The following is a 9,544-nucleotide window of genomic DNA, read 5'->3' on the forward strand; positions in this document are numbered from 1 at the left end:
CAAAATCGTCAACGATGTTCCCAATATTTAATGCTCTGGCTCTCGTATTTTCAATGGACAGGATCTAACACACTGAGCCTCCCCTGCCTAATGCTGCTCCTTAGGTAGGTCTTAATAAGATTGAGTTTGGAAAAAGATCGCTCAGCTGTTGCCACAGTCACAGACAATGTCAGAAACAACATGAGAGCAGTACACCCTTTCCCCTTGCTCTTTACGCTCCTGCCGCTTCTTGCAGCCGCTCTCGTGTTTGAAGGGCATTTTGATCGGAACGATGACTGAAATGTGCAGCCACCATCCATTCAAAAAATCACAACAAATCACTTAGCCTACCCAGAAATCCTTGCTGCATCTCAGTAGAAAGAAAGATACTCTGGCGAAACAGTATGACGACAAAGAAAGATGGTAATTTGATTTAGCCGATTTTATTTGATAGTTTGATTCTTAATGGTGAAGTTCTAAAAAAAGGAGGCAGGGCGGGGGTAACGGCGGGCCCCGGGAGGTCACGGGCCCTGGTGCGACTGCACTTGCTGCACCTACTATAGTTACGCCACTGGTTAGGTGCCTTGCTCAAGGGCACTTCAGCCGTGCCTACTGGTCGGGGTTCGAACCGGCAACCATTGGCGGAGCGAGGGGGTGGTTTCGAGGGCTCATCCCCGAATCTTTTTTCAAAAGCCCCGAATCTTTTTTTGTATGTGTTTTCAATTTCCAACGATTCTAATTTCTAATTTAACTTTCCCTTGGTTTCTCTATAAATGTTACAAAATGTAGGCTACTATTACTGAGCAAATAGGTTATCCCTTATTTTCAAAGACCAATATTGACAGATAATCTGATTTCCCACACGATGAGTTTAGGCAATGGCACAGCCGAGATGTAGCGTCGAAACCTGGCAGGAAAGTTCAGAGCGGCGCAGTCAGTTTAAACAGCAAGCGGTAAGAAAAACTATTGTCAAGACATTAGGCAATTACTGTAGGCTACTGTACCCCGGAATACAAAAATAAACTTCAAAAAGACAGAAAGTTTGTTGTACTGTATTCATAGAGTCTCAATGACCGAATCAGTAGATTTACCTGTTGTCAGTTGAGTTGAGTGTGAATATGAAACGGAGATGTAACGTGGCTATCGGCGGGATTTTGAATTTGCATGTTTCATGCATTAGGGCAAACAATACCATGAGATTGATGTGTTCTATTTGAGGAACGTAATCAATTGCGGACGTGCACAGACAGCTCAGACACAGCGCATAGGCCTAGGTTAGGCTACTTTCACTTTCTAGAGTGCGCATTAATTACGTAAAAGATGCTTCATAGTACCAAAACAACGATCATAAAGTTCTATCCTATCCTATCCTATCCTATCCTATCCTATCCTATCCTATCCTATCCTCTCATTGATGCCTACAGTATAAGGCCTATAAGGAAAATGCGATCTCAGTTTGTAAAATGTATCCCACCCCTCCCCAACTGAATTAGTCCCCCTATGTGAAGCACTGAAGGAGAGAATTCCCCCCATTTTGAAAAATGAGCTTTAAGCCCTGAATTAAACGGAGCTTCATGTGTTCCATTGAACATTATAACAAGTGGGTTCACAATGTGTGGGGCTGTGCTAAACCTGACCATAAGGCTACTTTTGCCAGAGTTCAAAGTAAAAATGTATTGAGACAAGGTAGCATCCCATCAGGGTTATCTCAGCATAGTATACTAGCCTATAATATACAAACCATAACTCATAAAAAACGCTTAATTAACTAAGTGCCTGCTGATCAGATAGGCTATGCCTATAGACCCCTTTTGAAAGACCCAAAGTTCCAGTCAGATATACCTTGAGTCTCACATTTTTAAAGTCTCAATGTGTCCATTAGTTTACATAGAATTCACTAGAAGTCATTATTTAAGGGGTTATTTTTCAAAATGTTCTGCCGGGGGTGCATGCCCCCGAACCCCCCTAGTTTTTCTATGTGTGACACTGGGCTAAGCCCCCAATGTTTCAAATGTCTGGCTCCGCCCCTGCTGGCAACCCTTCGGTTACAGGTCCGAAGTGCTAACCAGTAGGCCACGGCTGCCCCAGGTCTATTCAAATGAAAAATGACAAGTTGTAGTTCAATGAAATCTGCCTTATAGGTGCTTGTTGTCTTACTGTACTGTACATGTCAATGACAGTTACATCTGGGGAGGAATAAATACAATTCATTTTTATTCAGTTCATTTAGTCTTTTCACAGTTTTTCTGATACCAGAAAAATGAGAAAGAAATGGCACATAGCAAAATTGAAGGCTGAAACTATATTTTGCATTTTGTTGCCCAGTGTGTAATGATTGATTGAAATCACACAGTGATTTGACTACAATATGTGTTGTTTGAAGGCAAAATTTGCTTAATGCATGTTTTAAATGTTTTGAGAAAAAAAGCCTTTTGCAAGCAAAATGTGTTATTTTGGCCAGAGTGCTTTCGTTTAGACCTGCGTGTTAATTGTTTTGAAAATGTGATGTCAAAGTTGACACAAGCATTACTGTATGCCGAAGAAAAAACTGTAACACAGAGGTCTCAGAATGAGGAGTGTCAGCCTTCATTTTTGTTATGTCTGTGCCATAGTGTCATAAAAATGTGAAAAGACTAAAAATATTGAATAAAAATGAATTGCTGAATCCCAAGATGTAACTGCCATTGACATGTAAGACTTACATCAAATAGACAATAAAGTTCTGTCTAAATGTGCCTTAGATCCATACTGCCAAATAGCAACATAGAATAGACATGGTATCTATTATGAATAATGAATGATTACTGGTTGAAAAATTGTGCAAACGACATTCACACATTGACATTGGATGTTCATAATTTTGCAAGCAATATCCATTAGCTGTGAGCAAATGTTTTCCATTTGTTAAATCATTTGCTAAAGATTACTTTAGCTGAGTTAAGAAGGTGAAGATCAAGATCAAGTGGATCCCAGTTTCATTACAGTAACTGCATCTAAGCAATCGAAAAAAGAAAAATTGAAATTACCTTCAATCGTCTTTGTTTTGGTTGCCTGCTGGGGAATTAAATGTAAATGATTTGACCCTATTGTCCATCAGCCAATACTGACCTATACAGAAACAACCCAGAACTGTGTTCACTGGTGTTCTGTACAGCATGTTCTTGTTCCTGTTTCTGTATTGCTTCCACTTATGTGATGTGGAAGTACAGTATATTGGTCTATCAGATGCAAGAAGTGCTATTCTGTAAGTGTATGTGCGCGTGCGTGTGTGTGCACACGTGTGAGTGAGAGAGACAAAAATGGAAGTGTGTTATTAAAGGGAAAAGTGTAATCAAAGCTGTACAAATCTAAATGACATTAGATATCTCTCGATATATACACTCGTGGGTGTGTGAGGGGAGGAAGTGACAAAGGAAAGAGGGATGTGAAGAAAGAGAGGAAAGGGAGAAAGAGGGGTTTGTTGATAAAATAATTTCAGACAGACAGAGCGAGCATGGCTCATCTTACTACTGTACAGTGGCAATGTGTGATAGGAGCACATCCAACTCCATTACTGTACATCTAGACACACACACACACACACACACACACACACACGCGCACACACACAGCCCATCCTCAAATTAAGAGTGCAGAAATCCAGTCTTAAAGCTGCTCCACCCACCCATCCACCTAACTCTTTGTCACTCTCAATCTCTCTCAGCTCTCTCTCTCTCTCCTCTTTATATCTCTCTCAGCTCTCTCTCTCTCTCTCCTCTTTATATCTCTCTCAGCTCTTTCTCTCTCTCTCTCTCAGCTCTCTCTCTCTCCCTCTCTTCCTTGTATAAGGAGAACTCTCCAATCCACTGCAATGCAGTCTGAAAAAAAAGAGACATCTATTAGCATATATTAAATGTACAACATTCAAAAGCTGTACCGTAGCTCAATTTACTGTTGAAATATTGGGTAATACACCCAAGCTAAATTAAGAAAAAATCTCCAAGATGAGTTCAAAATGTAGCGGTGAACATGCATAATTAACGGTTGTTGTGTAAATGTTGCATTAGCCTCTGAGCAGGAGTTGTGGTGTGTTCATGATGCAGCCTATGCCAACTCATGCAGAGTGGCACATGCATGCATGACGCCAGCCTCCAAATAGGATTTGATGAGAGGGAATGTTTTCTAATTGACGTGCTACTGCCACCGGTTGGTTTCGAGCTTGGCTTCACAAGAGGGTTTGCGGCAGCCACAGTAGGGAACACTCGATACCACCCGTCGAGAGAAATGTCATTCTAATTCTTTTAATTACCGCACGTTTTGTTTTTGGAAAAGGAAACTTTAATTGGTCAAGGAGAGGTAATTATTTTTCCCACAGAGTGGAAGAGGGTAAAAAAAAATAAAGCAGAAGCAGTGGTTTTTAAGTGGATGTGGGTGTTAGCAGCACAACGTTAGTTATACTAAAGTTAAACTTTCCAATTCACCTGTGAGCTCTACAAAATAAAGGCATGTTTTTAAGGATTATTGTCAACATATCAATAGGATGAACAAACATATAGCATGCCGGGATCAGGAGAATTTTCTCCCTCTATTTGATAAACTGCAGCTCATTAAGATGGTTTGACTGCAGGGGTGAGAGTCTTTACTTATACCCTAACACAGTCAATAACCAACATTTGAACGAAAGCTTCTTGGCATCCATGGCTCGGCGTGGCACCGGCATGGGCACGGACCCCGCAAGGCCGACGGAGTGTAATCCATGCCAGCCGGGTGCAACAGCCATGCCAACCCCAGGCAGTGTTGGCAGTGGCCGGACGCCAGGAGATGCTGTGAAAAGCTGGGCATCGCTTCCATGGTGCCCGGACCGCTCTGCCAAGGTCAAGTGTGCTTGGCTGCGTTCTCGTCAGTTGTTTCCTGCTAATGGTTGTTCATTCAGATTAGGAGCAGCTCAAAAGATCTTATGGAAAAAATAAATAAATAGGGGGCCTCTGCATTATTGAGTCGGAGGCGCATTGTTGCTGGACTTTGCGTGACACTCACCCAACCCACCACCCTCCCATCAGCCAAATGGACTCCGATAGGTTCTGGTGAAGGAAAAACAAAACACATGATGTGTGTAGATTTCCTCTTTTGTTGATGTTTGACTCCTGTCAGAAGTAGTTGGATGCAGAGTCTGGAACGCAGTGGGGGAGCCATCACTGCAGTGTGCACTTCCAACAGACTGGCCAGGAACCAATCAAAAGACAGTGTTTTCTGCATTCATAAGCACCCTGCACACACACACACACACACACGTACACACAGACACACACACACACACACACACACACACACACACACACACACACACACTTCTAAATAGTTTTCTCACAATCAGTTTATATTTCAGTTTATATTCATATAAACATAACAGTCCATTTTCTTTTCATCCCAGAGATTTCCACAAACAAAGCGGGATTGTTGTCCCATGGTGTAGACTGGCCTGTTATTGTACAGCAGTCTATTAGCTACACTTCCCATGAACCGCGAGTGTATGTTAGCGGCGTGTTGGTGCAGGCTGGCATTAAATTAGCCCCGGGTTTAGTGCCAGTAATCACGAGCAGCTCATTTGTGTCTGTCTGAGTGCCGTCCAGATGGAGACACATGTGTGACGCTCGCCCGCAATTGGGATCGCCACCTTCACCAGAGCAGATGCCAGTCGTGTTTCCACACAGACCTCTTGGCGCGTGCCAATGCCCGTCACCTGTAGATGGATTGGCATCTAACGCACAATAATTGGCATCCGTACGTGACGATAAGTAGTTATGACAAATATGTGTGGCTTAAAAGTACGATGCGGGTTTAGTTTGTTGCTTGCCGTCCATTCCGATCACACACAAACACACACACACACACACACACTTACAGGTGTGTGCTCGTCTCTGTTGGTTTTATGGGAGGACGATTGTGTTGGGACTGCTGATTTCTCGACAGTGGGAATCTTCTTAAAGAGAATAACTGTGATCGCAAGGAAAAGAGAGAGAGAGAGAGAGTGAGAGAGAGAGAAAGAAAAAAAGGAAACACTGACACTCTTAATTTTGTTCGGCTTTGGTCTCCCAATGCAGGCGCTCTTGACTAGACATTAAAAGAAATACCAAATTAGCTCGTCTCCCACTCTGTCGAGAACGTCTCCCTGCGTTGTTTCATTTCATGTCGGTGATGAAAGTAAGACGATATTTGGATGATGGTTGGATTGTGACTGACACGCCCTGTAATCTGCTGCCAAAAACAAACTCCTTAATTAGACCGAAAGCGCGGAGACAGAAGAAGCAGGCGACTCCAAACAGACAGAGTTGCACTACCCTGCATGTAGACATTAGAAGTCCAAATGTATTGCAGCCTCATGTCAAACAGACCGCATTTGCACCTGCACTCTCATTTGAACCCAGTTTATTCCGTTTCCTTCCTGTGCATCGTATGTGGGGAGGAAAGCTGCGTATTGTGTTACGTGTTTCATTTGAGGATACACTGTCAAAACAAGTCTCACCGCAAGCAAATGTCAGGCATAACTGATTTGAACATGTTTAAAAGCTATAATGATAATTACTGTATAAATAATCATCATCACCATCATCATGTCCTGGATTCTATTATTATCATTATCATTGTCACAGCAGCTGCTGTATTCAGACATTTTATATGAATGGTACTTTTTAAGAATGCTGGAAGAGACTTCTCAGCCAAAAACTGTGGGCTGTTTTCTGTCAAACTATTGGACCATGGCCTGAGCATTTCTTCCTAGACAGCCGCCCTACTCGCACTCACTCACACACACTCACACACACACACACACACACCACACACACACACACCACATACACACACATTGACACACACACATACACACACACACACACAAACTGACACACACACACACACACACACATACACACACACACACAAACTGACACACACACACACACACACACACACAAACACACACACAAACTGACACACACACACACACACACACACACACACACACACACACACACACACACACAACACACACACAAACACACACACAAACTGACACACACACACACACACACACACACACACACACACAGGCTGCCCTCTCCCCCTCCCCACCACTGCCTCCGCCGTGTCCCTCGCCACAGTCCTGTGCTGTTTTTTAATGCGGCGAGTAATGGAGCCACAGCCCATTACACCAGCCGGCCTGATCCCATCACGCTCCCGCCGCGCCCACTGCACAACACACATAATCAAAGCCATTATTGACACTGCGACTCCTTAAAATCCCACCTAGATCCCTGAGCCTTGCATTGCGCTGCGCATGAAGCAAGAGAGAGGGAGAGAGAGGGAGAGAGAGGGAGGGAGGGAGAGAGAGAGAGAGGGAGGGAGGGAGAGAGAGGCAGAGAGAGAGAAAGGCAGCCATGAGTCATGACTAAAGCTGAGACACTGATCATGCGGACACGTTTCTGTTCGCTGTGCACGTACTGTACCAACAGCGTTATTTTCTAAGGTAGGGGAATATGCCATTTCAGTTTGTCTTCTGTTCCTCCTCAAAAACGGAACCTGGGAAATATGTTTTTGTTAATGTTTTTTTTTTTAAGGCTAATGACCATTTAGTGATTTCTGTTTGAACCATATTACAGAAATTACTAAAACTAATTGCTTGCCTCTGCATATCTCATTATCTGAATGCCAGTGAGATCTGCTTTCAGATGTCATGCAGTTGTTTCTAGGATGCAGAACAAACTAGATGCAATATACAAAACCTGACTTCCTTCTACAGTCAGCCACATAGTAAAATTGCGATACCAGGAAATGACATTGAAGGGAAGTTTACCACCGTTGCCAATTATCTGCAAGAACAACTATTACAATGAATATTATGCTTCTAAGTAGGACAATGCCTTTAATGATGCAGTGATAAAAGTTTAGCCTGAAGGACTGCAGGAAAAACCTAAAAAGTGAAGCTCATCCTAGCATCATGCCGGGTAATATTAAGACAAGATTAATGAGGAGTCGGGTACAGTCGGCGTGTGTGTGAGTATGTGTGTGTGTGTGTGTGTGTGTGTGTGTGTGTGTGTGTGAAGGGAATAGGGGGGGTGGGGTGAGTTATCAGAGCATGGAGCCCTGCCAGCCATCTCGGGGTCCGAGCACCTGGGTCTGGCTGCCAGGGGCCTCCCAGAGCTCAGGTGGCTCCAATCTCACATCTTTCACCTGGGGGGAGCTGCCCAGAACAGCGACACTTGGCATCCTCACAGGACCACACGTGGAGGTGTTTGTTCCTGTGTGTGTGTGTGTGTGTGTGTGTGTGTGTGTGTGTGTGTGTGTGTGTGTGTGTGTGTGTGTGTGTGTGTGTGTTTGACCGTGTGTGCGTTCATGCTTGTTCTTTGTTTGAAGATGAATTGCGAAATTGCGAACCCTCCCCCCACCTTGTGAGCCAACGTGGAGGACACACAGACAATTGAGGTGAATGATCTAAAGATAATTCTGTCTCCTAATGGTAACACGTGTAAAAGAAACTACACAGAGCTGAGGTGTACAAATCTATCCTTGTGTTATGGCCACTGGGATTACATTGTGTGTTATTTAAAACGTAGTAAAACATAGTGTATTGGCATTTAAGGTTTAGGTTTATTTAAAACGTAGTGAAACATAGTGTATTGGCATTTAAGGTTTAGGTTAATTTAAGGTTTAGGTTAATTCAGTTAATTGGTCCTCTGACGATGTGCATGGTCAACAAACACAGTGACTCACACCGAGCCATACAAAACTACCAGCTAATCAGCGTGGTGCTTCAGCATCACAGAAAAGAGGGGTGTGATTTGATTGGCTGTTGAGTTCAAACACCAACAGTCTTTCTCAAAACCCAAAACAAATCACAGGCTACATCTCTAATCCCTTTTCTCCCCCAAAAGTACAAGGACGCAAATGCTACATCAAGAAACTGTACCACTCGTGTGTGTGTGTGGGGGGGTCACTGTACCACACAAGTGACTGATGTGGTGATGAACCTGTCCTCACACAGCACTACACTACCTCCACAGGCTCAGCACTGCGAAGATTGTTGGAGGAGATAAAAAGGATGAGTGCACCTTCTATCCTTTGAGGGGACAGCTACTGTAATAGGCTACATACACATATTGAATAGGCCACTCATCAACATCAATAGGATGTGTGGTGTGTATGTCTATCTTGTGTGTGTGTGTGTGTGTGTGTGTGTGTGTGTGTGTGTGTGTGTGTGTGTGTGTGTGTGTATGTGTGTGTGTGTGTATGTGTGTGTGGAGGGTGCAGGGGTGTATCTGAGGATCAGAGCATAATTGTGCTGTGTTTTCACATCAGTGCGGGGATCAGGCGGCGAATTGAGAAGAGTCTCGTTTAACATCTTTTGCAAAGTTTTTTTTTTTCCCCTGTCTCTTTGTTGAAATGATCCTGAGGGGAGCCATCGACTCTTTTCAGCATGGACACAAAGATGGCCGATCAAGGACAAAACATCTGCGCACAATAAAAGCTGTAATTGCCCCCTAGGTGCTTGGAGAGAGGAGCTTGAAACTCTCGCTGTGTGTGTGTGTGTATG

General features: G+C 43.6%; 1 long non-coding RNA gene across 1 annotated transcript in view; it reads right to left on the reverse strand.

Moving 5' to 3' along the window:
* Window positions 1–269: 269 nt before the first annotated feature.
* The window catches only part of LOC121694839, a 21,780-nt gene continuing 12,505 nt past the window's right edge, over window positions 270–9,544 (reverse strand). Inside the window, exon 3 of the long non-coding RNA XR_006025899.1 lies at window positions 270–562. This is a non-coding gene — a long non-coding RNA (uncharacterized LOC121694839). The remainder of the gene's footprint in view (window positions 563–9,544) is intronic.

This window comes from Alosa sapidissima, chromosome 20, assembly GCF_018492685.1.
Source record: "Alosa sapidissima isolate fAloSap1 chromosome 20, fAloSap1.pri, whole genome shotgun sequence".
Lineage (NCBI taxonomy): Eukaryota > Metazoa > Chordata > Actinopteri > Clupeiformes > Clupeidae > Alosa > Alosa sapidissima.